Genomic DNA, 26,650 nt, shown 5'->3' with positions numbered 1-26,650 from the left:
ACTTCATTGGTGGTAGAATCACCCCTTTCATTTTTGATAGTGTTAATTTGGTTTTCTTCTTTCTTTTTTGTAATCAAATTAACCAGTGATTTATCTATTTTATTGGATTTTTTCATAAAACCAGCTCTCAGTTTTATTGATCAATTCTATAGTTTTCTTGCTTTCAATTTTATTTATTTCTCTTTAATTTTCAGGATTTCTAATTTGTTCTTTTTCTAGCTTTCTAAGTTGCATGCCCAATTCATTGATCTACTCTTTCTCTTTTTTATTAATGCAAGCAGTTAGAGCTATAAAATTTCCCCTAAGCACTGCTTTGGCTGTATCCCATAAATTTTGGTATGTTGTCTCATTATTGTCATTCTCTTGGATAAAATTATTGATTGTTTCTATGATTTGGTGTTTGACCCACTCATTCTTTAGAATGAAATTATTTTGTTTCCAATTGATTTTCAGTCTACCTTTCTCTGGCTCCTTATTACATGTAATTTTTATTGCATCATGATCTGAGAAGGATACATTTACTATTTCTGCCTTTCTACATTTGACTATGATGTTTTTGTGCCCTACCACATGGTCAATTTTTGAAAATGTGCCATGTACTGCTGAGCAAAAGGTATATTCCTTTTTATCCCCATTCAGTTTTCTCCAGACATCTATCATTTCTAACTTTTCTAGTATTCTATTTACCTCTTTCACTTCTTATTTATTTTGTGGCTAGATTTATCTAATTCTGAGAGGGGAAGATTTAGATCCCCCACTAGTATAGTATTACTGTCTATTTCCTCTTGTAACTGATTTAACTTCTTCTCTAAGAATTTGCATGCTATACCACTTGGCGCATACATGTTTAATATTGTTATGACTTCATTATCTATAGTACCTTTTAGCAAGATATAGTTTCCTTCCTTATCTCTTTTAATTAGATCGATTTTGCCTTTGTTTTTTCTGAGATAAGGATTGCTACCCCTGCTTTTTTTACTTCAGCTGAAGCATAATATATTTTCCTCCAGCCTTTTACCATTACTCTGTGTGTATCTCTCTGCTTCAAATGTGTTTCTTGTAAACAGCATATTGTAGGATTCTCATTTTTAGTCTACTCTGCAAATCACTTCTATTTTATGACAGAGTTCATCCCATTCACATTCACAGTTATTATTACTACCTGTCTATCCCCCTCCATTCTATTTACCCCCTTTGTACTTTCCCCCCTTCTTTCACCCTATTCCTCTCACCAATGTCTTGCTTCTTACCCCTGCCTCCCCCAATCTGCCCTCCCTTTTTATCATCCCCTCCCTTTTCTTTACCTTTTCCTCCCTTCTTTTGCCCTCCCTTTTATCAGTCCCCCTTCCACTTCCCCTTTTACTTCCCTAAAGAATAAGCTAAGTTTCTTTATCCAAATGAATATATATGTTATTCCCCCTTTGAATCAAATCTAGTGAGAGTATGGTTGAAACAATGTTCACCCCTCCCTTCTTTCCCTCTATTGTAATAGGTTTTTTTCACCTCTTCATATGATGTAATTCACCTCATTCCACCTCCCCTTTCCTCTCCTCCCCATAATTTCCCTTTTTAAGCCCTCAATTTTCTTGATATCATCACATCAAAGACAGTTAATATTTTTTGTCCTCTGTGTATAATCCTTCTGTCTGCCCAAATGCATATACCATTCTCAAGAGTTATAAGTATTATCTTCCCATGTAGGAATGTAAATGGTTTAACCTTATTGAGTAATTTCCCCCCCCCACCCCCGTTTGCCTTTTTAAACTTCTTTTGGGTCTTGTATGTTAAGATCGAATTTTCTATTCAGATCTGTTCTTTTCATCAGGAAACCTTGAAAGTCCCCAATGTCATTGAATGTCCATCTTTTCCCCTGAAAGAGAATTATCAATTTTGCTGGGTAATATATTCTTGGTTGCAACCCAAGCTCCTTTGCCTTCCAGAATATCATATTCCAAGCCTTGCAATCCTTTAATGTTGAAGCTGCAAGATCCTGAGCAATCCTGACTGTGGCTCCATGATACTTAAATTGCTTCTTTCTGGGTGCTTTGAGTATTTTCTTCACCTCATAATTCTGGAATTTGGCTACAACATTCCTTGGAGTTTTCCTTTTGGGGTCTCTTTCAAGATGTGATCATTGTAATTCAATGATGATTTTATCCTCTGATTCTATAATATCAGGGCAGTTCTCCTTAATAATTTCCTGGAATATGGTATCTAGACTCTTTTTCTGGTCATGTCTTTCAGGCAGTCCAATAATTCTCAAATTGTCTCTCCTGGATCTGTTTTCCAGGTCAGTTGTCTTTCCAATGAGGTATTTCACATTTTCTTCTATTTTTTCATTTTTTTTTTATTCTGCCTGACTGATTCCTGGTGTTTCATGGATTCATTACCTTTCAACTGTCCAATTTTAATTTTTAAGGCATTGTTTTCTTCAGTGAGATTATGCACCTTTTTTCCCACTTGGCCAGATGAATTTTTTAAGGAATTGTTTTCTTCAGTCAATTTTTGTGCTTCCTTTTCTAAGCTGCTGATTCTTTGTGCTTCCTTTTCCAAGCTGCTGATTCTTTTTTCATAATTTTCTTGTGTTGCTTTCATTTCTCTCTATATTTCTCTCAACTGAGTATTAAAATCCTTTTTGAGCTCTTCCAAGAAGGCTTTTTGTTCTTGAGACCAATTCATCTTCCCTCTTGAGGCTTCACATGTAGGTAATTTGGGAGTATTGTCCTCATCTGAGTTTGTGTTTGCCTCTTCCCTGGTGATACAGAAGCTCTCAATGGTGAGAGCTCTTTTTGTTTCTTACTCATACTGCAGCTTTTCTTTTTTTAAAGTTGAGGTCTGCTCTGGGGGCACCAGGGTCCCTGTTTCAAGCTTCTTGTGCTGGGGTATATGGGCTGTGTCACTGGCTTTCTACACTGAGGCCTCTATGGCTTGTGGATTTCTCCCTGCCCTGGCCCTCCTAGCTGCACGCTGGGATTGGTAGGTCTGGCTGCGCCTGTCCTATGGGTGGCTGTCCAGCTGGCATTCTGTCCTCCCAGCTGGTGCAGGTGGGTTTTGCCACTGTCCTGTTGTGCCACCAGCTTGTTGAGCTAGGATCCAGGGGCTTCAGTTGCTTGGCTGTGGCCCACAGCTTCCTGCTGACTTGCCCAGGCCCCCTCTGTGCTGTGTTGTGCCTCCCTTTTGCCCCAATGAGAATGACCTTTCCTGAAGTCTTCTAAATTATCTCTGGTTGGAAGATTGTGTCTCTCTGTCTCTTTGCAGGTTCTGTAGTTTCAGAATCCATCTAGAGGCTTGATTTAATGTTCTTTTTGAGGGAACAGAAGGAGAGCTTAAGCGATTTGCTGGCTACTCTCCACCATATTGGCTCCACCCCTTATATTCTTAAAAATAAACAATCATACCACTACTAGGTCTGTATTCAAAAGAGATCATAGAAGAGGAAAAAGGACACACATGCAGAAAACATTTGTAGCAGCTCTCTTTGTGGTGGTAAAGAATTGGAAATTGAGGGAATGTCCATCAACTAGGGCATGGCTAAACAAGTTGTGTTATATGAATGTAATGGAATACTATTGTGCTGTAAGAAACAATGAGTAGGAGGAGTTCAGAGAAACCTGGAAGGACTTACATGAATTGATGCTGACTGAGAGGAGCAGAACCAGGAGAACATTGTGCACAGTAACAACAACATTGTGTGATAAACAATGGGGATAGACTTGGCTCTTCTCAGCAGTGCAACAATCTAAAACAATTTCAAGGAACTCATGATAGAAAATGTTCTCACCATCAAGAAAAAAAGAACTGTGGATTATGAATGCAGATTGAACCATACTGTTTCTACTTTTTGGCTGTCTTTTTCTTTTTTTAGTTTTCCTCCTTGTGTTCTGATTATTCTTTCACAATATGACTAATGCAGAAATATGTTTAATGTGATTGTACATGCAAAACATATATCAGATTTCTTCCTGTCTTGGGGAGAGGGATGGGAAGGTAGGAGAAAAATTTGGAACTAAAAATCCTATAAAAACAAATGTTGAAAATTATCTTTACATGTAACTGGAAAATAATAAAATACTTTTATGATAAAAATAAGCAATCATTCTTAAAAATTAAAAGTAAACAATTTCTCTGAAAAATTAAGAGTAAGACAAAAGCCGAAAGAGCTTTTGTTTATGTTGGTTATATCTACTGGTAGTTGTTACAGAAATTAAAATGCCTTAATGTTATTATGAAAATAGTTGTGACCTTGCAGACCCCTGGAAGGATCTGGACTATGCTCTGAGACCTGCTGCTCTGATTAAATCACCTCATTTTTTTTTTGGAGGAGGAAAATGAGAAAAATTAAGTGACTTGTCCATGGTCACAAAGATAGTTGTTACAGACATGGGATTTGAACTCGTGGCCTTTGGTGTCAAGTTCAGTGCTCCTTTCTGACAACACTTAGGACTGCCTAGAATATCTTAATTCGAGTGCCTCCCCTCTGTTAAACTTTTACTATTTATTCTATCTATAGCTTGTTTTGTATATATTTATTTGTTTGTTCTTTTCTTCATTAGTTTATAAGTTCCTTGAAGACAGGGACTGTCTTTTGCCTCTCATTATATCCCCAGTACTTGGCACAGTGAAAAGCACAGAGAAATCGCTCAATGAATATTTATTGACTGACAGTATTATGTTTTTATATATACAGGATTTGATAAGTACAATGCTTAATAAATGCTTAATATGTGTGGCAATACTCTAAGGCTAATTGCAAACATTCTGTCCCATATTCCATGTTCACCACAGTGAAGATACTCTTTGCAGAGTATAGAAAATGGGAAGACCATAGGTCAAATATTTCAAATATAGGTGTCTGGCGTATAGTCCAAGCAATTTTATTATACACCAGAACAATTTGAGAGGTAGATAAAGAGATTATTGTTCCATAGACTCCTGGGTGACTTCCCTTCATCCCAGTGACAAAAGTGCACAGTACAAATATATATAAAAAGTATTATTACTAAAAAAACACGTAGTAAGTGCTTGTTAGGAACAAAAGCACTGTGCTGGGTGATAGAGATATCAAAGTGCTTACAATTAATTTGTCAAGAAATAGGATATCTATTTTGAGAGATGAGTGTCAACACAAATAGTTTTTTATTCAGGGCTTAACTCTAAATTAAAACTATTAGCATTATTAATTGCAAATTATAATATTATACATTGGAAAATAGTTCCTTGTACTTAGATAACTTTAACAAATGTGAAATTTGATTCTCATAATAAACTTTTGGGAATAGAGAAGTATTATCCTTTCCATTTAATAGTATGAGTGAGTGGCATGAGGCATTCGGTATTACAGATAGTCACAGAAAGAATTCTATGATTTTAGGACAGACTGGAAAGTTTTCATGGGTCAGTTGTGGTAAGGTAAGGATGGAATCTGACTGGATTTTTGAAAGGGAAGTAGGGCTTCTCCATCAGTGAGTGGATAGAAGGGAGAAAGAAAGCATTTCAGAAAAGGAGAATAGTGTCAGCTCAGAATGTCTTTTGCTTCTTGACTAGAACACTGAAATACTTTAAAAAACACAAAACGTCATCATGAGAATATGAGATTAGAGATATTGTCGGAATTTATTGCATAAGATGATGCATATTCCAGGAAAAAAACATTTCATGTGATCTGCTGGTGTTTTATTTTTAACAGGTATTCTTTCTGTTCATATAACATGGTTGCTTTTGTTAGTCTGTAAAATATGAGAATATTTTCTTTTTATCTATTCCTGAGGATAAACATGTTCTAAAATTTATCTCATTTAATATGAAGAGACATCACAATAATGGATGAGCTCATTTACAAGAAGTGCTATTTACCTTTAGCCCTACTAGGATGTCAATGAATCAAATTAGTTAATATAGTTTACATGCAGAAACTAAACATTAGTTAAAAATTGCCTTTCTCTACCCTTACCCCTTTTTATGAATACTAGTCAGATTTGCATTGAGTTGGTTTATATCATATATCAAAATCATGACTCTTAACAAAAAACATTCTTCTATGCAAGGAATTCCTCAAATGTATCTTACCCTATTAGATGCAAATTTCACTTACCTTTAAACTCCAGAGATTTTAAAGATCAAGAATCAGAGCCAAGTTCATTCAATTTACTTTGCTCTGAGTACCTTCCAGCTTTCTACGTCAGGGATCCTTGCAGTAGAGTAATCTTAAATCATAGACAATCTGTTAACAGTTTCCACTGGGCTCCTACTGTTTACTTCTGTAACCAAGGTCTCTGGGAATAGAAATTTCCTCCAGAGGATATTTCTAACCTTTTGGAAAACAATCAGTCCCGTGAAATATGTGATTAACCCTTTATCAGGGGTTAACTAAAGAAGAGTGCAGAATTCTATTGCCCCTTAATATGATGAGATGAAGAAAGTACTTATCGACAGGGTAATTTAATGCTTAACTTTAAATTATAACTATTATAATTATTAATAATTAATTAAAATACTAATAATATATTTTGGAAAATAGCCCTTAGTACCCTTTATACTATTCTTAGAAATAAGAACTCATTGGATTCTCATAACAAACTGGAGGTAGGAATGGAAAATATTGTTATCATCTCATTTAATAGATAAAGTCTATCCCATATTACAGTCATAAAATTTTAGGGTCAGAAAGGAACTCAGAAACTGTTATATTTAATTTATACCTGAATTTTGTAACTTTGGTTGAATTAGTTCAAACAAATGCTTAAATTAGCTTCATGGCTACCCATTGCCTCCAACTAATTCTCATTCTGCCTTGTGTTAGCTCATTTGATTTTCAGATAGCTATACTTTTTAGTAATGGTTTACTTCAATCAATCATAAGTTAACCTGACTGCAACTCTCTGTTCATTTATTTCAGTCACGTACCACTCTTTTTGTCACTGTTTGGGGTTTTCTTAGCAAAGATATCAGACTGGTTTGCCATTTCTGTCTCTGGCTCCTTTTACAGATGAGGAAACCAAGTCAAATGCAGTTAAGTGACTTGCCCAGGGTCACACAACTAGTCAGTGGTCTGAGGCTGTATTTGACCGCACCTTAGTTATGTCCTTTGCAGTCAAATAGAACAAAGTCAACATCAGTAATAGCTCACTCCCCTATCTTTATTTCACTGGCTATTGGTGCTTCCTCCACCTTGCCACCCAACCTGATTCATTACACTGGATTAATTTTGATTATATTTATATTTATGGGAGTACATGTTACTTCTGCCAATAGAATTCAAGTTCTTTGATATAAGGGATTATTTTATTCTTATATCTGAATCCTCTAAGCCTAGCACAGTGCTTGGTACATAGGAGGTGCTTAATAAGTGCTTGTTTATTAATTTAGTAGTCTGGAGTAATGACAATAATCCTATTTAGGATTTGCATAGTACTATAAGGTTTGTGAAGTGATTTACAAATATTAGCTCATTTGATCTTTACAACAACCCCAGGGAGATAGGTGCATTTTTTTTTTGCAGGGCAATGGGGGTTAAGTGACTTGACCAGGGTCACACATTTAGTAAGTGTCATGTGTCTGAGGCTGGATTTGAACTCGGGTACTCTTGAATCAAGTGCCAGTGCTTTATCCATTCCACCACCTAGCTGCCCCTGATAGGTGCAATTTTTAATTCCAATTTTACAGAGGAGGACACTGAGGAAGACAGAAGTCAAATGACTCACCCATGGTCACACAGCTAGTAAATGTCTGAGATGGGATTTGAACTCAGGTCTTCCTGACTCCATGTATACCACTCTGTCCGTTTCACCACTTAGCTGCCTGGATAATATAGGACTCAGAATACCTGAGTTCAGATTTGGCCTTAAACATTTGCTATCTGAGTGACCCAGGGTAAGACACTTCACTTCTGTCTGCCTCAGTTTTCTCAACGGTTAAAGGGAGATAATAATAGCACCCACCTCCCAGAGTGGTTGTGAGAATCAAAAAGATAATATTTGTAAAGTGCTTTGTAAACCTTAAAGCACTTCATAAATTCTATCTGTTATTATTATTCAGTAAGCCACCATGTGCAGTAATTAGTATACTCTTATTCTCATTTTATCGCAATACAGACTTGCCCAGAATCTTTCTCTCTCCCTAGATATATAGACATGCCTAGAGTCACCCAGGTACAAATGTCTGAGGTGGGATTTGAATTCAGCTCTCTTTTTTTCTAGTCCAGCACTCTTTCAACTCTACCCATTGCTTCTCATTCTGTAGATGGAGAAATTTAGAAGGCAACTAAGGGGGAAAGGACATAGAATGTTGGACTTGGAAGCAGGAAGACCTAAGTTAAAATCATGCTTTGGGCACAGACTAGTTGTGTGACCTTGGGCAAGTCATTTACCCCTCTCAACCTCAGTTTCCTTGTCTATAAAATGGGGATAATAATAGCATCTATCTCCCAGGGTTGTTGGGAAAATAGAATGAGATGATTTGGGTAAAGTGCTTTACAAACTTTAAAGTACTGCATAAATGCTATAATAGTAAAATTTCTTCATTAAATATTAAATATATTAAAAATTAAAAATGTGATTAATCACACAGTTAGTAAGTAAAAGTCCAGGTTTTCCCATTCTAAATTCATTGCTGTTTCTATGATACCATTAGTTCCCTGAAATTCTGACTGTTCTTGCAATGTAGGCATAGAGTAGTGTTCCAGTGACTACTGAGGTATCTTTGTTTCAGGAGCTTTCAGTACAGTGATTGCTAATGGAAGTATCAACTAGAATTCTGTCCACCTGTCTTCCCCAGGGTCTTTTATTTCCATAGCTACCACCTACCAGCACAAACCTCAGGAGGAACTGAAGACATCTATGAGATCATACATTCCAGCTTCTGCCAACAGTATGGACAAACAGCTTTTCATTTTCTCATTAGTTTTATTTTGGAGGAGAAGCTTAGTTAGCAAAGTATCTGACAAAGAGTTTGAATTTTTATTTATTCATGTGTATGTGTATGTGTCTCCTTTAATTATTTTTCCTTTTGCAATCCATACCCACACACGTACAAACATATTCATTTCATTTCTCTGCAGCCATCACTTGCTTTTATCAGTTGTTTTTTTTTAAATTCTCAAGCACTCAGCACTTAGCACAATGCCTGGGACATACTAGGCACTTAATAAATGTTGATTGATTGATGGTAGCTAGGACATTGTAGTGTCTAATGTGTCAATTCTTTCTTGTTGAATGTCTGAAATTTTGGAGATTAATTTCATTATTTATTTATTTTATTTAAAATTTTTTTTTCGTGAGGCAATTGGGGTTAAGTGACTTGCCCAGGGTCACACAGCTAGTAAGTGTCAAATGCCTGAGGCTGGATTTGAACTCAGGTCCTCCTGACTCCAGGGCCGGTGCTCTATCCACTGTGCCACCTAGCTGCCCCTTGAGATTAATTTTAACCACCTTTTCCACATTTTATTATAAATAAAGCCAAAAGTAATTAAGGTCTCTCTCTCTATATATATTTGTGTACATATATGTATATGTGTATGTATGTATGTAGACATATACACACATATACATTATCTGTCTATCTACCATATCTATGTATCTATGTATCATCTATCATCTATCTGTTGTTACTTCTCCCTTGACCCAAATTGGTGACTTTGCCTAAGTTGGTGTTAAGAGGCACATGAAGAACAAAAGAAGGCTGAACACTGCAGACTGAGACCTTTTGATCCTTACCAGGATCTATCTCACATCTGCCTCCCCTCTTCTCACTCTTCTGGTCTAACCTTGACCCCAGAGGAGCAAAGAACAATCTTTTCATTGTAACCCCATCCATCGTTCTGAATTTCTAGCCATTGGGATCTGGTGGGAGAAAAGTGGTCAGGGAATCAGGGAATCGGTAAGTATTCAATCAAGTTACCGAATGTAGCTGAGGAAGTGGTTGTAGAGTGGAGAGAGACGGCTATGGCTCCTGGAGCCTTGTGTTCTGACATATATTGGCTCTGAGACCCTGGGCTAAAGTTGCTTAGTCTCTCAGGGTGCTGGATAATCTCTAGGGCTATAATTTGCAGAGAAGGTGCAGCCTGTATTGGTGGAGGGAGTTTCCTCATCTGGGAGTTCCATCTTAATGAAATCATAGGTCCAGAACCCATCCCTGGTGTAGTTGAGGCTACAATTGATGGGGCAGAATTAAAAGAAAGGTAGATCTCTAGATCACATCAGTTGCTGCTGATGACAATCTATCATAATCTATTGATAAGGACAACCTGGGAGTCTCTTCTTTTCTTGGGAGGGAGAAGGTCTATGAATAGTATATTCTGAATATCTTATTATAAGTCCCAGGCACCAGGAAGGCTACCAACCAGAAATCCTAGTATTAATAATTTTTTCCTTGGTATTAAAGATTAACTTCTTATAATAGCCTTTAAAATAAAAATGTTCCTGCAAGAGTAATATATCAATTACCTAGTAATACTGTAGGGGAAGAATCATTTATCAGCTGTTTTTCTCCCTAGGGTATTCCTTAGAATCATTCAATCAATCAACAAACATTTATTAAGTGAGAAGTATGTGCAAGAATGCTAAGAAAACACACAGGGGGATGGAGGGAATAGTAACTACCATATGGAGTTGTCGTGTGGATCAAATGAGATAATATTCATAAAGTGTTTAGCATAGTGGCCAGCACACAGTAGGTGCTTAATAAGTGCTTGTTCCCTTCCTTTCTCACTGGGAATGTTAGTGCTGGTTTGATTCCTATTTTCAGCTAAAGTTAGAATGGAATGTAGGTGGGGAGGAGATGATCAGGAAGGGGCAAGATAAGGTGAATTCTCACCATTCAAAACCCATGGTTAGAAGGGGCAGGAACATGAGTTACAGGTGGAGGCCATAGAGTGGGCAGCATGACATGGGGATGTCCAGGAAGCATTACTATAAATGCTTAGGTTAAGATTTCCTTTCATCATGTGGGAGCAAATTCATCTTGCTTTGGTATAACCTCCCAGGATGAAACTCTCATCCTTCTTTCTCTCTTCATTTGTATCCTCCCCCCCCCCCCCCGCCCCCGCTTCTTCTCCAGGTAGTTGCTGTTCCTTGGAGACAGGAGGTAGGGTTAGAAGAAATGTAGATGGGCATGGTCTATCCTGAACTGGTGAAGGAGTGAAAGGAACCCAAAGTATCCTGGATCCTGTAACCTCTACTTCAAACGATGGTCATAACCATGACCTTGACTAAAGGTCAAACAATTGTCTCAGAAAGAGTACATTTTTAGGAGGCTAACCTTTGGAGTAAGCTTTTCACAAGCAATAAAGTTATGTTACTTAGGCAACAAGGTTTCAAAATAGCCCAATGGAGAGTCTGGGGTCTGGACCTTTGATTTCATTGACATAGGGAACTTTCTTGATTGTATTCCCAATGCATAGGGCAGTGTGCTTGGTATATAGTAAGTGTTTACTCAATGCTCTTATATTTGCTCATTCATATTTGTTTAGATAAATATTCCTCCCAATACTTGTGAAGTTAATTTTTTAACCCAATTTGGTTAGACTTTACTTTTATCCCTATGGAATTTTACCTCTGTGGAAATTTATTTTGATTTGGGGACCCTACCTTTGGGCTGAGATTGGCAAGCCTTAGGCCCTCAGGGTCTCTTCTGTGTGGAAGGGGCTGGTGCCCCTCCCCCTCTGCTTCAGCTGAGCCAGAAAGCCCTGTGAGCTGTGCAAGATGCCAGGTCAGACAGCTGGAGGAAAAAAGCCCCCAGCTCCCTCCGACCTGAGCGGAGCTATTCGAAAGATCCCAGATAGCCTGTGCTGAGGCACATGAGGCTGGAGTGCACCCCCACTCCCCCCACCAGCTGCAGCCCTGGCTGGAAGATTTAGCTTGGTGTGTGGGCGCAGGAAGCCCCGAGATTTGAGTGGAGAGAAGAAAAGGTATATATAGACCTGGGAGTTAGAAAGCAAGGGGGTTCCAAGGGACGAGATGAGGCGGAGAAGAGGTCAAACGGCAGCTGACAAGATTAGAAAGGTTGGAGTGTGGCAGACAGATAGGGGGCTACAAGGACGCAGGAGAAGACAAGAAGGACTAGGAGCAGAGAAAAGAGAGGCTGAAGGGCAGACTGACGGAGCAGACAGACAAAAGGTCAGTGAGAGAGAAACGCAGGGGTTCAGTGGTGGCAGTAAGGAGAGGAAAGTTAGAAGCAGGGGGATTTACAAAGTGAAAGGGGCTCTGAGTTAGAATAAAGTACCTGAGTGCCCTAAGGCAAGTGGCGACTAAGGCCCTTATTGTATTAAAGAAGTTCCAAAGAGACACAGTGGAAAGAGAAGTGCCCCAACGCAGTCAGGTTGTACATTTTATTTCCCCTATATTCTTAATTTTCAATAGTATCTCATAAATAACTCTGCTTTGATTATTTAGTTAAGAGGCTTCTTAATATTTTGCTTATCAATTTGGGAGTGGAGCAGTGTGGTGGAACTTTATAAATGGACCATGCTAAGTTAAAGCAGTCAGATAGCCAGTAAGTCAACAGTTCCAGAATTAGTACCCCAATCAAATTAGTCCCCCCAAATCAGGCCCAGTCAATTCAAAATATTTTTACACCTCATTAGATTCAGCCCAATGCTATAGCTCTGGGGATCACAAACTAACCTGCCTTACCTGTTTTTGTATATTTGTCTTTCATTCTTGAAGAGGGACATGACATTGGGAAGTGATGTCATGACTTGCAGTGAATTGGATTTAAGTTATGGAGAGCTGTGCAAAGTCACTAACCTTACTCTCTCCTCCAGAGCCATCTGGGTCCAGTGGCAAGATATACATCAGGACTATTTGGGGTGGTCCTGGATGTTTAAGGCAATTGGGGTTAAGTGACTTGGCCAGGGTCACATAGCTAATAAGTGTCTGAGGTAAGATTTGAACTCAGGTCCTTCCAACTTTAGGGCCAGTATTCTATCCTCTGTGCCACCTACCTGCCCATGCCTTTGTAGGACCTGTGAGCCAAGAATGTTTTTTGTATTTTTAAATAAAGCCATGTTATGTTTAAAGATGTTAAAAACAACAACACATTCTTAGGTGGGGTGGGTGGGTGACAAAAACAGTCCCAAGGTTGGATTTGGCCCCTTGCTCTAACCTGTTGAGAACTTTTTGGATTTTAAGACTATCATAGTTTACTTTAGAAAATCCTGGAGAAATATGTAAAGGAACTAATTTAGATAAGTTAGAGTGACAGTAAAGTGATAGGATACAAAATGAACTCACAAAATTAAATAGCATTTCTATAGAGCATTAACAAATCTAGGAAGCAATAAAATAAAGAGAAATTCTATTCAAACTGAATACAAAATGGGTAAATATCTGGGAGTCAATCTATGAAGGCATATACAAGATTTCTATAAATACAATGACAAATTAAAGAAATAAAGAAAGACCTAAATAATTGGATATGGGCAGTGAGGTGGTGAAGTGGATAGACCAGGGCCTAGAGTTAGGAAGATCCATGTTAAAATCTGGCTTCAGATACTTACTATCTGTATTACCCTGGGCAACATTAAGTCCTATATGCCTCAGTACCTCATATGTAAAATGGGGACATACTGGAGAAAGAAATGGCAAACCACTCCAGTATCTTTACCAAGAAACCCACGGACTTTTAATGAAGAGTAGGACACAACTCAACAACAGCAACAACAACAACAAATTGGATAGTCAGATTTTGCATCTGGATCATACCAATATAATGAAAAGATGGTAATACCTAAATTAATGTACACTTTTGTTACCATAGCAATTGAAATGCCAATGGGATATTTTGTAGAAAAATAGGTAAAATTTTAGCAATTTACTCGAAGGATCAAATTGTGTAGAATTTTAAGGGATCCATTGAAAGAAAAAATAGGAATGAAGGAGGAATAGTATTTTCTGACCTCAAATTACACTATAATCATTGAAATGATTTGGTACTTGTTTAAATATAGAAATCTAGAAAATAATGCCATAGGACAATTCCTAGAGCTGCAAAATCCACAGAATAATGTGCTGAGATAATTTTCCAAGGACGGCTTGGGAGGTTGTAAGGAGGGAGCTGCTGTGCTGATACAGGAGTCGAGCCCAACTCCACAGTTATGCTGACACAGATCCAGTCCTAGGAAGGCCTAGCCAGAGAAAGAGACCCCAAGAGCCTCTGAATCAGCAGTGCTGTCTGGAACTAAGCTCACAGTCTGGTGAGAGGGCTGAGCCCTTGGCAAGAGGGAGATTACAGGGGTCGCTGCTGGTGCTGAGGCAGGACTTGGGATTTTCACCCCTGCTGAGAACCAGGAGGTAGGCTTGAGTAACAGTGGCCCAGGTTGGGGAGGGGCACAGGCTCATCAGAGCTGACAACCACAGCACACAAAGATGGTTGATTAGCAAGTTGGTCTGGGGTCATCTAAGAACCAGGGAACAGGCCAGGTGAGTGAAGAACCTGATCCTCTTAAATCATACCACCTGGGACCTCCTGAAGCTTGAGATAGTGCACCCTAGAAATAGTGCCTCACTTTAAGGAGATAAAAGTCAAATCAAAGAAAGGCAAGGTGAGCAGACAGAGAAAGGTGAGGACCATAGAAAGCTTCTTTAGTGACAAGAAAGATCAAGGCACATCCTCAGAGGAAGATGTCAACATCAGGGCCCATATATCTAAAGCTTCCAAGGAAAATATGAATTGGTCTCAGGCCATAGATGTTCTCAAAAAGGATTTTGGAGATAAAGTTAGAGAGGTAGATGAAAAAATGGAAAGAGAAATGAGGGTGATGCAGGAAAGACTTGAGAAAAAAGTCAACAGCTTGAAAAGCCAAATGGAAAAGCTCTCTGATGAAAACAATTGCCTAAGAATTAGGATTGAACAAATGGAAGCTAGTGACTTTATGAGAAACCAAGACACAATAAAACAAATCCAAATTAATAAAAAAATAGAGGGCAATGTGAAATTTTTTGGAAAAACTGCTGACCTGGAAAATAGATCCAGGAGAGATAATTTTTCTACCTGAAAACCATGATCAAGGAAAGAGCTTAGACATCATCTTCCAGGAAATTGTCAGGGAAAATTGCCCTAATATTCTAGAAGCAGGATGTAAAATATAAATTGAAAGAATCCACTGATCACCTCCTGAAAGAGATCCCAAAAGGAAAACTCCCAGGAATATTATAGCCAAATTGCAGAGATCCCAGGTCAAGGAGAAAATATTGCAAGCTGCCAAAAAGAAAGAATTCAAGTACTGTGGAGCCCCAGTCAAGATAGCACAAGATCTTGCAGCTTCTACATTAAAGGACCGGAGGGCATGGAATATGATATTCCAGAGGGCAAAGGAATTGGGATTACAACCAAGAATCACATATCCTGCAAAACTGAGCATAATCTTTCAGAGGAAAAAATGGAACTTCAATGAAAAAGAGGACTTTCAGGTATTTGTGATGAAAAGACCTGAACTGAATGGCAAATTTGACTTTCAAATATAAGATGCTAGAGAAGCATAAAAAATTGGAGTTGGGGGACATGCATTGGGTCTTATATCTGAGGCCAGGTTTTGGCTGGGGTCCCCCTGGGTCTAGGGTGGATGTTTTGTCCACTGTGTCACCTAAGTACTCCATGATGACATCTTTAGGGTAAAATTGAGGGGTGAGAGGAATGAACTGGGGGAGGGGGAAGGGCAGAGGTAGCATGGGGTGAAATCCCACATGAAAGAAACAGGAACGGGCTTATGGAGTGGAGGAAGAGATAGGGGAGGAGCAAGGTAGTAAATTAACTTTATACTCATCAGAATAAACTCAAAGACTTTAATCTCATCAGAGTTGCCTCAAAGAGGGATTAACACACATCTAATTGGGTCGAGTAATCTATTTAATCTGGGCAGTAAATAAGCCTACCACTCATCAGAATTGTCTCAAAGACCCTAATCTCATCAGAATTGACTCAAGGAGGGAATAACATATACACTCAGTTGGGTGGAGTAATCTCTCTAACCCTGCAGGAAGGGGATAAAGAGAGAGGGGCAAAAGAAGGGAGGGCAGATTGGGGGAGGGGACAGACAGAAGCAAATCCCTTTTGAAGAGGGATGGGGGGGAAAGAAGATAGATAATAGAGTAAATATGGGGAAGGGAATAGGATGGAAGGAAATAGTTAACAATAGTAATTGTGAAAAAGAGAAAAGGGGGAAAATTGTACAAAAATATTTATAGCAACTCTTTGTGGTGACTAAGAATCGGAAATCAAAGGAATGTCCATCAATTGAGGCATGACTGAAGAAGCTGTGGTGGTATATGATTGTAGTAGAATGGTATTGTGCTATAGGAAATGACAAACAGGATGATCCCAGAAAAACTTGGAAAGACTTATATGAACTGACATATAGTGAAAAGAGAAGAACTGGGAGGACATTGTGCATAGTGACAAACAGTATTATTTGATGAGCAATTGTGAATGACTTAACTACTCTCAGCAATACAATGATCCAAGTCAATCCCAAGGGACTAATGATGAAGCATACTATCCACTCCCATAGAAAGAACTGATAAAAAGAACACTTGTGGATTGAACATATATAACCTATACCAGATTGGTTGCTGTCTTGTGGAGGGGGGATGAAAGGGAGGGAGGAAGAAAAATTTGGAAAACTAAATCTTATGAAAATGAAGGTTGAAAACTACCCTTACATGTAACTGGAAAAAATAAAGTAAATGTTTGTTGCAAAAAAATTGAAATCTAATGTCAGAAAAGGAGCAAAAGATAATTAAGTTGAATAAAAAGGAGAAAGGAGTAGAGATTATTTGGAAGGGTTTGAAATTCTGAAGAAAGCTAGAGATTAAATCTAGGGAGAAGAAAATTGAGAAAAGGAGAATTAGAGGAAAGATCACACAAGTCTTTAGGTCTATAATCTACTTATGGAACTGTGAAGCAGAATAAAGAAGGAAGAATCAGAAACAATTGAACTCAGTAGCCCAGTTTTCAGTAACCTGAAGTCACTATTTGGAGAAGAGCTTGATAATTGAAAAGAACTGATGGGAAGACTGGAAAGAAGTTTGGCAGAAACTAGGTTTGGAACAACATTATTACACGATATACAAGAGTACTCACTGGATCAGCAACCTGAATATTAAAGGCCATGCTATAAATATCAGAAGAATATGAAATCAGTGACTTTCCACAGGGAAGGCTTAGGGTAAAGTTCTTAGCCAAATTAAGGAAAAGGGCAATCACATAATATAATACTGATAATTATGATTACATACAACTGAAAAGATTTTGCACAAATAAAATACATGCAGGTTAGATAAGGGAAGCAATTGAGAAAGATTTTTTTTTTATCAAATATCTCTGATAAGGGTATGATATCTAAGGTATGTAAGGAATAACAAAATTTATATGACCAAGAACTATTCCCTAGGAGACAAGTAGTTAAAAGATATGAATAAATAGTTCTCTAAAGTGGAATGAAAACTATTAATAACTCTACAAGAGATACCATATCACTAATAACAAGAGAAATGAAAGTCAAAACCACTCTGTTTCAGCCCACACTCAGCAAATTGGCAAAGAGGACAAAAGATAAAAATGGTAAATTGGAGTGATTGCAGAAACACAACAACACTAATGCCCTGTAGGTAGAGTTGTGAATTCAACCCACTATTTTGGAAAGTAATTTGGAGTTGGTTCCTTGCTTGCATGACGTTTGTACCCCTTATATCAAGTTAATTTATGTTTTTCCAACTCTTTCATAACTCTCATTTCTTTTCCATTATTTCCCCCAAGCAATCTCATTTTATTTATAAAAAATTAAAAACTCTTTGCTTCATCTCTTCCAGCAATTCAAGTTGAATTTTTGCCTAAGTGGTATTTCATGTTCTAAATTATAAATTTGGTATTCTGCAATTTATTTGTATGTGTTTTTTAAATCTATGTAATGAGATCTGAGTTCTCCCTTAACTGCTTTCCTCATTTTTTAAAGGTTTTGTTTCTTTTTTGAATGTTTCTGTAACTTCTTATGCTTGCTCCATGATGTCTTGAAAGTCTTCTGAATTATACTTTTGGCTAAGACATTTTGATTCATCTTCCTTCATAGTAGAGTACTTGCTGATAGCTTCTCTCGAGGTTTTAACTATCTTCAACGTCTATATTCATGAGCCTCTCTGTGGGTTTATCTACTTGTCAGTCAGGTTTTTGTACAGTTTTTTCCCCTTATCCTTTTGGTTTTTCAGTCATTCTTTTCCCCCCAGTCACTTGTCTCTGGTATTTTCCTTCCTCTTTTCTCTGGGCATCATCAGTCTCTTAATTTTGGGGGTGGATAAATCAAGATATCAGGCATTTGTTAAGAGTCTATATAAGTCAGGAACTATATACTAAGCATTAGGGATAAAAAGAAAGGCAAAAATTGTCCCTGCTCTTAATCTAAAAGCTGAGACAACCTATGATCAACTGTGGTAGAAACAAGACATATACAGGATAAATTGAACATAGACTTAGAGGAAAGGCACTAGCATTAAGGGGGTGGGGTAACACTTCTTGCAGAAGGTGAAATTTTACTTGAGAATTGAAGGAAGCTAGAAAAACCAGGAGGCAGAGATGTGGAAGCAGAGCATTCCAGAAATGGCAACAGGAGGAGGGGGGGAGGGGGGGAACAACCAGTGAAAATGCCCAGAGTCAGAAGATGGAGTATTCTGTTTGAGAGAAGGGAAAGGAAGCCAGTCACTGAATCATAGTGTGTGGAGGGCAGTAAAATGGATGAGGACGGGGCAGCTAGGTGATGCAGTGGATGGAGCACTGGTCCTGGATTCAGGAGGACCTGAGTTCAAATCTGGCCTCAGACCCTTGACACTTACTAGCTGTGTGACCCTAGGCAAGTCACTTAACCCCAATTCCCTCACCAAAAAAAAAATGGATGAGGACTAGAAAGATAGGAAGGGGCCTTTAATGAAAGGAATTTAAAAGCTGAATAGAATTTTATAATTGATCCTATAGGTTAGGGGGAGTGGCTGGGGTTTATTGAATGGAGTAGGGAATGACATGATCGGATTTGTGCTTTAGGAAGATTACTTTGAAAGATGAATGGAGAATGGACTGAAATAGAGAGAGGCTGGAGGCAAGGAGACCAATTAGCAATTAGTCCAGGCATGAGATGATGAGGGCCCATTCCAGGATGGTACCAATGTTAGAAGAGAGAAACATGGAGGGAGGGAGAAAGAGAGGGAGAGAGAGGAGGTGGGGAGAGAGAGAGACAAAGTCCACTTAGGTAGTAAGTATGGGTGGCTGGGAGGATTGTGGTGCCCTTCAAAGTAATAGGAAAGTTAGACAGAAGAGAAGGTTTTAGGGGAAAGATAATGAGTTCAGTTTTTGACATGTTGAGTTTAAGATGGCTGTGGAATATCCAGTTCAAAAGGTCCAATAAGCAATTTGGGATGCAAGGATAGGGGAGGTCAGGAGAGTTTAGGACTGGATAAATAGTTTTAAGAATCATCTGGGGGGCGGCTAGGTGGCGCAGTAGATAAAGCACTGGCCCTGGATTCAGGAGTACCTGAGTTCGATTCTGGCCTCAGACATTTGACATTTACTAGCTGTGTGACCCTGAGCAAGTCACTTAACCCCCATTGCCCTGCCCCCCCAAAAAAAGATTTATTAAAAAAAAAGAATCATGTGGGGGGCAGCTAGGTGGCACAATGGATAAAGCACCAGCCCTGGATTCAGGAGGACCTGAGTTCAAATCCCGCCTCAGACACTTGACATGTACTAGCTGTGACCTTGGGCAAGTCACTTAACCCTCATTGCCCTGCCCTCCCCAAAATAAAAAAAAATTAAAAAACAGAATCATCTGTACTTAGATGATATTTGAATATATGGAAGCTAATGAAATCACCAAGCAAAGTAGTATCAAGGGAGAAAAAATGGGGAATAGCTGTGGGTGGTGGACATTGAGGAGTGGTCAGATGGAGGAGAACCAGGTGAGAGCAGTGTCATGAAGATCTAGAGAGAAGAGAATATGAAAGATGATAGAGCAATCAACAATGTCAGTGGCTGCAAAGAGGTTAAAAAGCATGAGGAATGAGAAAGGTCATTGGATTTGGTCACTAGGAGATCATCATTGGAGAGAGCAGTTTTGGCTGAATAATGAGGGCAGAAGCTGGATTATAAGGGGTCAAGAAGAGAGTGAGAGGAGGGAAAGGGGAGGTGGCTGTTGTAGACAGCTTTCCCAAGGAGTTTAGGTATGAAAAGGAGGAGAGATACAGGTTGGGAGGTAGCAGGGATGGATGAATCAAGTGAGGATTTTTTGAGGATGATGGAGACACTACAAATGGAGTCACTAAAGGTTAATGAGAGAGTAGAGATAATAAAGAAATGTTGGAAGATGAGATAGAATGAGATCCCCTTTGCATGTAGAGGAGTTTGTCTTGGTAAGGACAAGGGCTCCCTCTTCACACGAGACAGGTGAGGGAGGAGAGAGTGGTGGATATGGTTGTAGATGTGAGATGGAGAGGCTAGAAAAGGCAAATGTTCTCATTTTTTCAGTGAAATATGAATCAAAGGTCTCAGCTGAGAGGTCGAGGGCAAGGAGAGTCATGGGATGTTTAAGGAAGGATGAAAAAGTGGGATGGTGAATCAGATAGAGCATGTGGTACAATTAGGGAGGTGTTACAGACTTGCCTTGCCTCAATGGGGGCCCAGATGGGATGATTCAGCATAAGTCTGTGGTAGACTCAGCATAGTTTTGTGATTTTTCTCTAGCTTTGTTTAGCAGCAAAGGCAGTGAGTGCATGGTGGGAGTGATCCCAAACTGGGGCAAGAATTAGGAGGCAAGGGACTCACGTGAAGGAGACATTGGAGAGTTGAACTGGACTGTTGTAGGGGTGATGACCAGGGGGAAAAACAGGGATGGAGGGATTGGTGGTCACAATGAGGATGAAGGGCAGGGGTGGAATGGTAACAGATTATGGTCACACAATAGATTGTGTTCCAAGATGGTGGTGTTGTAGGGTCTGGCTCAAGCTCCTGCCCAAAGTAAACCCTAGTGGGGGCAGGAAAAACTCTGGCTGGGTTTCCATTTCCTTTTCCCATGTACAGGGAAGCTCGGTTTTTGGCTAGCCAGTCCTGCTCCACAGTCATCCCTGAATTGCACAGCCTCACTACCCCAATTGTATTCCCTTTTCTTCCCAGAGAGGCAATGAGGTGGCAGAGTGGATAAAGGCCCTGACTCAGAGTTAGGACTACTCACCTTCTTGAGTTAAATCTGGCCTCAGACAACTTCCTACCTGTGTGACCCTGGGCAAATCACTTCATCCTGTTTGCCTCAGTTTCCTCATCTGTAAAATGAGTTAGAGAAGGAAATGGCAAACCACCCCAGTATCTTTGCCAAGAAAACCTCAAAAGGGGTCATGAAGAGTTGGACACAACTAAAACAACCAAGCAACTGAACTCCTTCCCAGAGCTGGGCTTAATTCATGCCTGCCTCTTTTTGAGGGATGAGAGAGGTTAGTTCATGTGGCCTTATGATTTCCTACTAACATTTGAAAAAGGAAGATGAATACACTCAAAAATCCACCATGATAAAAGCCAAATAATGAGTGCAGTTATTGAAAAATAAAATTCAAAAAGTGCATTTGTGAAAGTGGATGCTGTAGGTACCAGGAAAAGAAACTCAGGTAAGACAGTCTGGGAAACAACTCATATGACAGACTCCTGACATGCCTTTCTTTCCCCAAGGAGTTTTTTCCTATATAGGGCTCTTAACTACTTGAACTTGGTGCTGTTATATGAGAAGTTACCACTGAATGAATCAGCAATGCTGAAAGAGAGGATTAGGACTAAGCCGGGGGAAGAAGTTACACCTAACAATTTGAAATGCCTTACTTTTATTTTGCTCGGCTTCAAAAGTGGTGTAAGAGATTGCTTCCATCTCGAGTTTGATCTAAGTATGAGCAAAGTTCAAGTCCGTGTGTTAGCATCTTGAACCTGAGACTCCTCAAATTTCACCTGTATTGTTTATGAGGGAAAAAACCCATCCCTGTCGCATAGACCTACATCACAGGTGCATCAAGGCTGTTTTTCAATGGCAGAACACAGCAGAGAACACTTCAGAGCTGGAAGGAATCACAGAGATCAACTCAGCCAAGTACCTCCCTCATTTTTTTTTTTTAGGGCAATTGGGGTTAAGTGACTTGCCCAGGTTCACACAGCTAGCAATTGCCAAGTGTCTAAGGCCAGACCCGAACTCAGGTCCTCCTGACTCCACGGCCAGTGCTCTATCCACTGTGCCACCTAGCTGCCCCTGTCCCTCATTTTTTAAATGAACTAGCCCACCCAGAGTGAGTCTCCTGAGGGCACACAAGGTAGTTAGTAGTAGGAGCTAGGGCTAAGAAAGAAAGTTCTCCCAGATACAAACCACGCCTTCCTCTACACTCCGTTCACCCTTCAGTTTTTTGGTTCCTTGATTTTGTGATTAGCCCAAGCAAAGTCATTATGAACAGAGAGTAGTGTTCTTCCTTACCTGTTTCTTGCCTCTTCCGAAAACTCCCCAACCTAGATTTTCTCTGCCTGATTTGGGAAATGGTCCAGCTCTGGTGACACAGTCAACTTAGATGAATTCTCCCAGTGTTCTTAGAAAAGGCTGTAAGAAAGGGGGACAGGATATTCAGAAAAGTGACCTGCCCAGGTGTCTTTTGTGGTTGTTATTCTAAGCTGGGAAGGCTTAGTTGCAGGTGTATTTTGCCTTGGTGGAGGAAAGGAAGAAAGAAAGCCAGAGGAAATCTACCAGGTTCAGCAGCTGGACTAGGTGTGTGAATAAAAGTGCTTGATAAGGGATGGACTCAGCCCTCCCAGCTCCTCCCCACAGGGAGGGAGACTGGGCCAAATACAGATATCATTCACAACTACAGGGCTATAAAACCGAGGGAAAAAACAGTCATATTTTATTTATCATTGGTACACACAGTACTTGGCCAAGAAAATAAGTTTATCTGATAGAAGACATGGAGCTAGTCACTGGTATGAAGTGACTTTTAAGAAAATGAAGACCGTATTAAGAAAATACAATAATTTTTCATCATAACAAAGCTTACCTTTTAGCCAAACCAGCCTGGAGACTCAGACATGCTTGTTCTCTAAAGGGTTCAGTGGGTTAAAGCTATCCAGTTCAAGGATTGCCAGACTTGGCTTTTGGTAAACTTTCTGGCACCATCATTTTGTAGGAAAGGAAATAAGTTGTAGAATTTACCATAAACAGATAGATAGATAGATGATAGATAGATATAGATAGCATATTGTATAGTACTTTAAGGGTTGCAAAGAGCTTTACAGATATCGACTCATTTTATCCTCACAATAGCAATTATAATAATCGCTTAACATTTATATGGCGTAGCTAGGTAGCACAGTGGATAGAACCCATGCCTGGAATCAGAAAGTTGTTATTTAGTCATTTTTTGGTCATGCCCGATTCTTTGTGATCTCTTTTGAGGACAAAGATACTGGAATGGTTTGTCCTTGCCTTCCCCAGTTCATCTTCTAGAAAAGCAATTGAGGCAAACAGTGTTACGTGACTTGCCCAGGGTCACACAGCTAATAAGCATCTCCTGCTGGATTTGAACTCAGGAAGATAAGCCTATGGGCTATGGCACCACCAGCTGAGTGTCCTCAAACATCATCCTGGGAAGCAACACCAGTGAAGATGTAACTGCTTGGCAACTGCTCCTGCAGGCAAGGTAGCCAAAGCTCATGAAGACCCAGAAAAGAAAGTTGTAGCCACTGAATGTTGTTAAGGTGCCATAAGATGGTTTAACACTGAAAATGACTTTTAAGAAAGAAATGACTTTGAAGAAGAAACAGTAACATTTACTTTGCAACTAAGGACCATGGGCCTTTCCATCTGACTTGTGTCTGAAACCTTCCATACATGTTTTCTTTTCCATAGAATGGGAGATCCTTGAAATCAGAGACTGTTTTACTTTTCTATTTGTATTTCCAGCACTTAGCACTGTGCTTTTTTTTTTTTCAGGGCAATGAGGGTCAAATGACTTGCCCAGGTAAATGTCAAGTGTCTGAGGCCGGATTTGAACTCAGGCCCTCCTGAATCTTATCTACTGCACCACCTAGCTGCCCTCTCACCTACTCTTAAAACTCCTTGCTGCTGTTGACACATTTTTAGTGTACCCTTGGAGGAACCTATCCCAATCTTGCTTACTGAACATACTCATAAAACCAATTGCCTTGACAACTTACCTTGCATAACAGGGAATGGAAGGTGCTTGGATTTGCCCTTCCTGGTGGGTTGTACAGAATATTTGAAAATGTTTTCTGCCTGCTTTCAGTGGACCATGTGGGTGCTTCTGCCCATGTGGGACCCACTGATAATATGATTTGATATTTTCCCATCACAAAATAGACCATGGAGGAATCCTTTGGTCAACCTCTAATCTGATGACAGCAACAGGTAAAAGAAGGGACCACATCTGCTAAAAGAAGTGACAGCTTTTAGTGGGGGTTCTTTTGGTTGGTCCTTTGCCCCTCATTGAAATCTCATCTTCCCACCTGGAGAGTCAAAGCCAGGAAAGATGATGCCTCTTCTTTTTACCAGGTGCTGCACCTGTGTCCCTGTGCTATGTTTTCAGGCATTGGAAGGACAATGGAGGGATCACTTAGAATCTATACCATCCTAGAATTAGCATGCCAAATCCCATCATCAATGGATCTGTAACAATTGGAATGACACCACCTGCTGGAGAGCTACTGTAGGAAAGCTCCACCATGAGGAGAAGACCCCTGAGGGCAAGCCATGTGGCTTTTCTTTGGCATCAGGAAGTGATGTTGGCTTGTGGGAGGAAGAGGGGGCGAGGCTGGTACTCTCTCTCTTTCCTCAGGACTTGGGTGGAGAAGGGAGCTAGAAATGTGCTCTCCCTTTAATAGACAGATGAATCTAAGCCTTTCTCTTTCTTTTCACCAAATTCTCATTCTGCTTAATAAATGCCTAAAAGCCTAAACTCTCACTAAAGCTTATAATTAATTGGCGACCACTCATTAGATATTTTAGACAGGCTAGCTAGAATTTTAGCCCCTTACAGATCTCCACATGTAAAAGCTCCTATGCTGTCAAAGAATGGAGGGAGGAAGAGGATATGGACGCATATTCTAGTCAAGCACCAGGAAGGGCCCATCTGAACATGCCCCATCACTATGTTAAACAGGCAAAAGTTGTTATAAAAGGAATAAAAGTTTTATGGGTATGTTTGTTAAGAATGAGCGAAGCTTCTCCAAGAGTACAACAAAAATGTGGCAACTTCATTGTCTGGAAACTAAGTCAGGGTTTCTGGTTATTGTGGAGCTCAATTAGCATGCCATTTGTGGGCTACTATCATTGATTTTTTTCTAGCTTTATATTAAAAAGTTTCATATTCAAACCTCATTCATTTTTCAATTTTATTTTTTAATTTATGAAATAAAGCAAGAATTTCCATGGCCTAGTAGAATAAGAAAAATGATTGTACATGAAACTGCAAATCTATGATTATGTGCAACTTGCTATTCTTTTAAAATATATAATAAATTTACCATGTAACTTTTTTCCTTTTTTCTCTCCCCCCACCCTAGAGATGACTAACATTAGATACAAATATGTTTGTGTATATACATGTGTGTATATATGTATGTATGTATACATGGGTATATATATATATATGTATGTATATATATATAGGTGTACACACACACACACATATATATAGGTAAATCATTCTATACATATTTCTATTTAGTTCTTTCTCTGGATTCAGATAGTGTCTTCCTTCATATGTTCTTTATAATTAATTTGGGTGTTTCTAATAGTCAAAATGAATTAGTTGCTCAAAGGTGTTCTTAAAACAATATTGCTGTTACTATATACAATGTTCTCTTGGTTCTGTTCATTTCACTCTTCATTATATTGAGCAAGTCTATCAGTGTTTTTCTAAAATCAATGTGCTTCATTTGTTTTTGGTGAGTAGCAATTATCCTTTCAACTGTCTCTTAAATTTCTCAAATGTTCTGCAAACCCCTTACCTTTTCATCTTTCTCTCTTCAATCCACAATTTCTCCCTTACTAAACACAGCTACTTTTGTATTGGATAATCTACTATGTGACCCCAAAGTCTTAACACAATTTTGAGCTTTAATAACTTCAAAAGTAGAAATGCTACAAACTTATAAAAACAAGTTAAATATTTAAAATTTAAACTATTGATGGTTCTTAATAAAATTCAGTATAACTACCATTTTGTGCTATTCATTGCTCTAACTTATTTTCAAACTTTTTAAGAACTTTCATCAGTTGCTGCTCAGTGTTTGAATGGGTTGCATTTGTAATCTTATCCTTAAGGTCATCCAAAGAATGAATATTGATGTATACGTGACAATTTTAATGTGACCCCACAAGAGAAGCACTAATGGAGATAGATCAGGTGACTGAGGTGGCCAATGGCCAAGCTAGAGTTACTCCTCTATTCATCCACTGGTCTCAGAAAGTGTCATCCCAAAACTGTCTCACATGCAAAGCATAATGACAGGGTGCTCTGTCCTGTTAAAATTTAAATAAAAATTTTCTTATGTGAAATTCACAAAACTAAATAAGTGGGAAAGAAATTTAAGTAAGCTTTTTTTTGTAAGTCTCTAGCATTTATATTTCTGAAGTTATTAAAAC

General features: G+C 39.0%; 1 protein-coding gene across 4 annotated transcripts in view; it reads right to left on the bottom strand.

Moving 5' to 3' along the window:
* Positions 1–26,650, bottom strand: part of LOC122730457 (sulfotransferase 1 family member D1-like) — a 69,146-nt gene that overhangs the window by 29,697 nt on the left and 12,799 nt on the right. For 3 of the 4 annotated variants that reach the window (XM_043969586.1, XM_043969584.1, XM_043969585.1), the window contains exon 2: positions 22,472–22,591. The gene's annotated coding sequence lies outside the window, so the exon portion shown is untranslated. Of the gene's footprint in view, positions 1–6,091; positions 6,196–22,471; positions 22,592–26,650 lie in introns of those variants that run through there. The other variant, XM_043969587.1, reaches the window with a different exon arrangement.

Source organism: Dromiciops gliroides, chromosome 6 (genome assembly GCF_019393635.1).
Source record: "Dromiciops gliroides isolate mDroGli1 chromosome 6, mDroGli1.pri, whole genome shotgun sequence".
NCBI lineage: Eukaryota > Metazoa > Chordata > Mammalia > Microbiotheria > Microbiotheriidae > Dromiciops > Dromiciops gliroides.
This window is presented reverse-complemented; position numbering and strand designations above follow the sequence as displayed.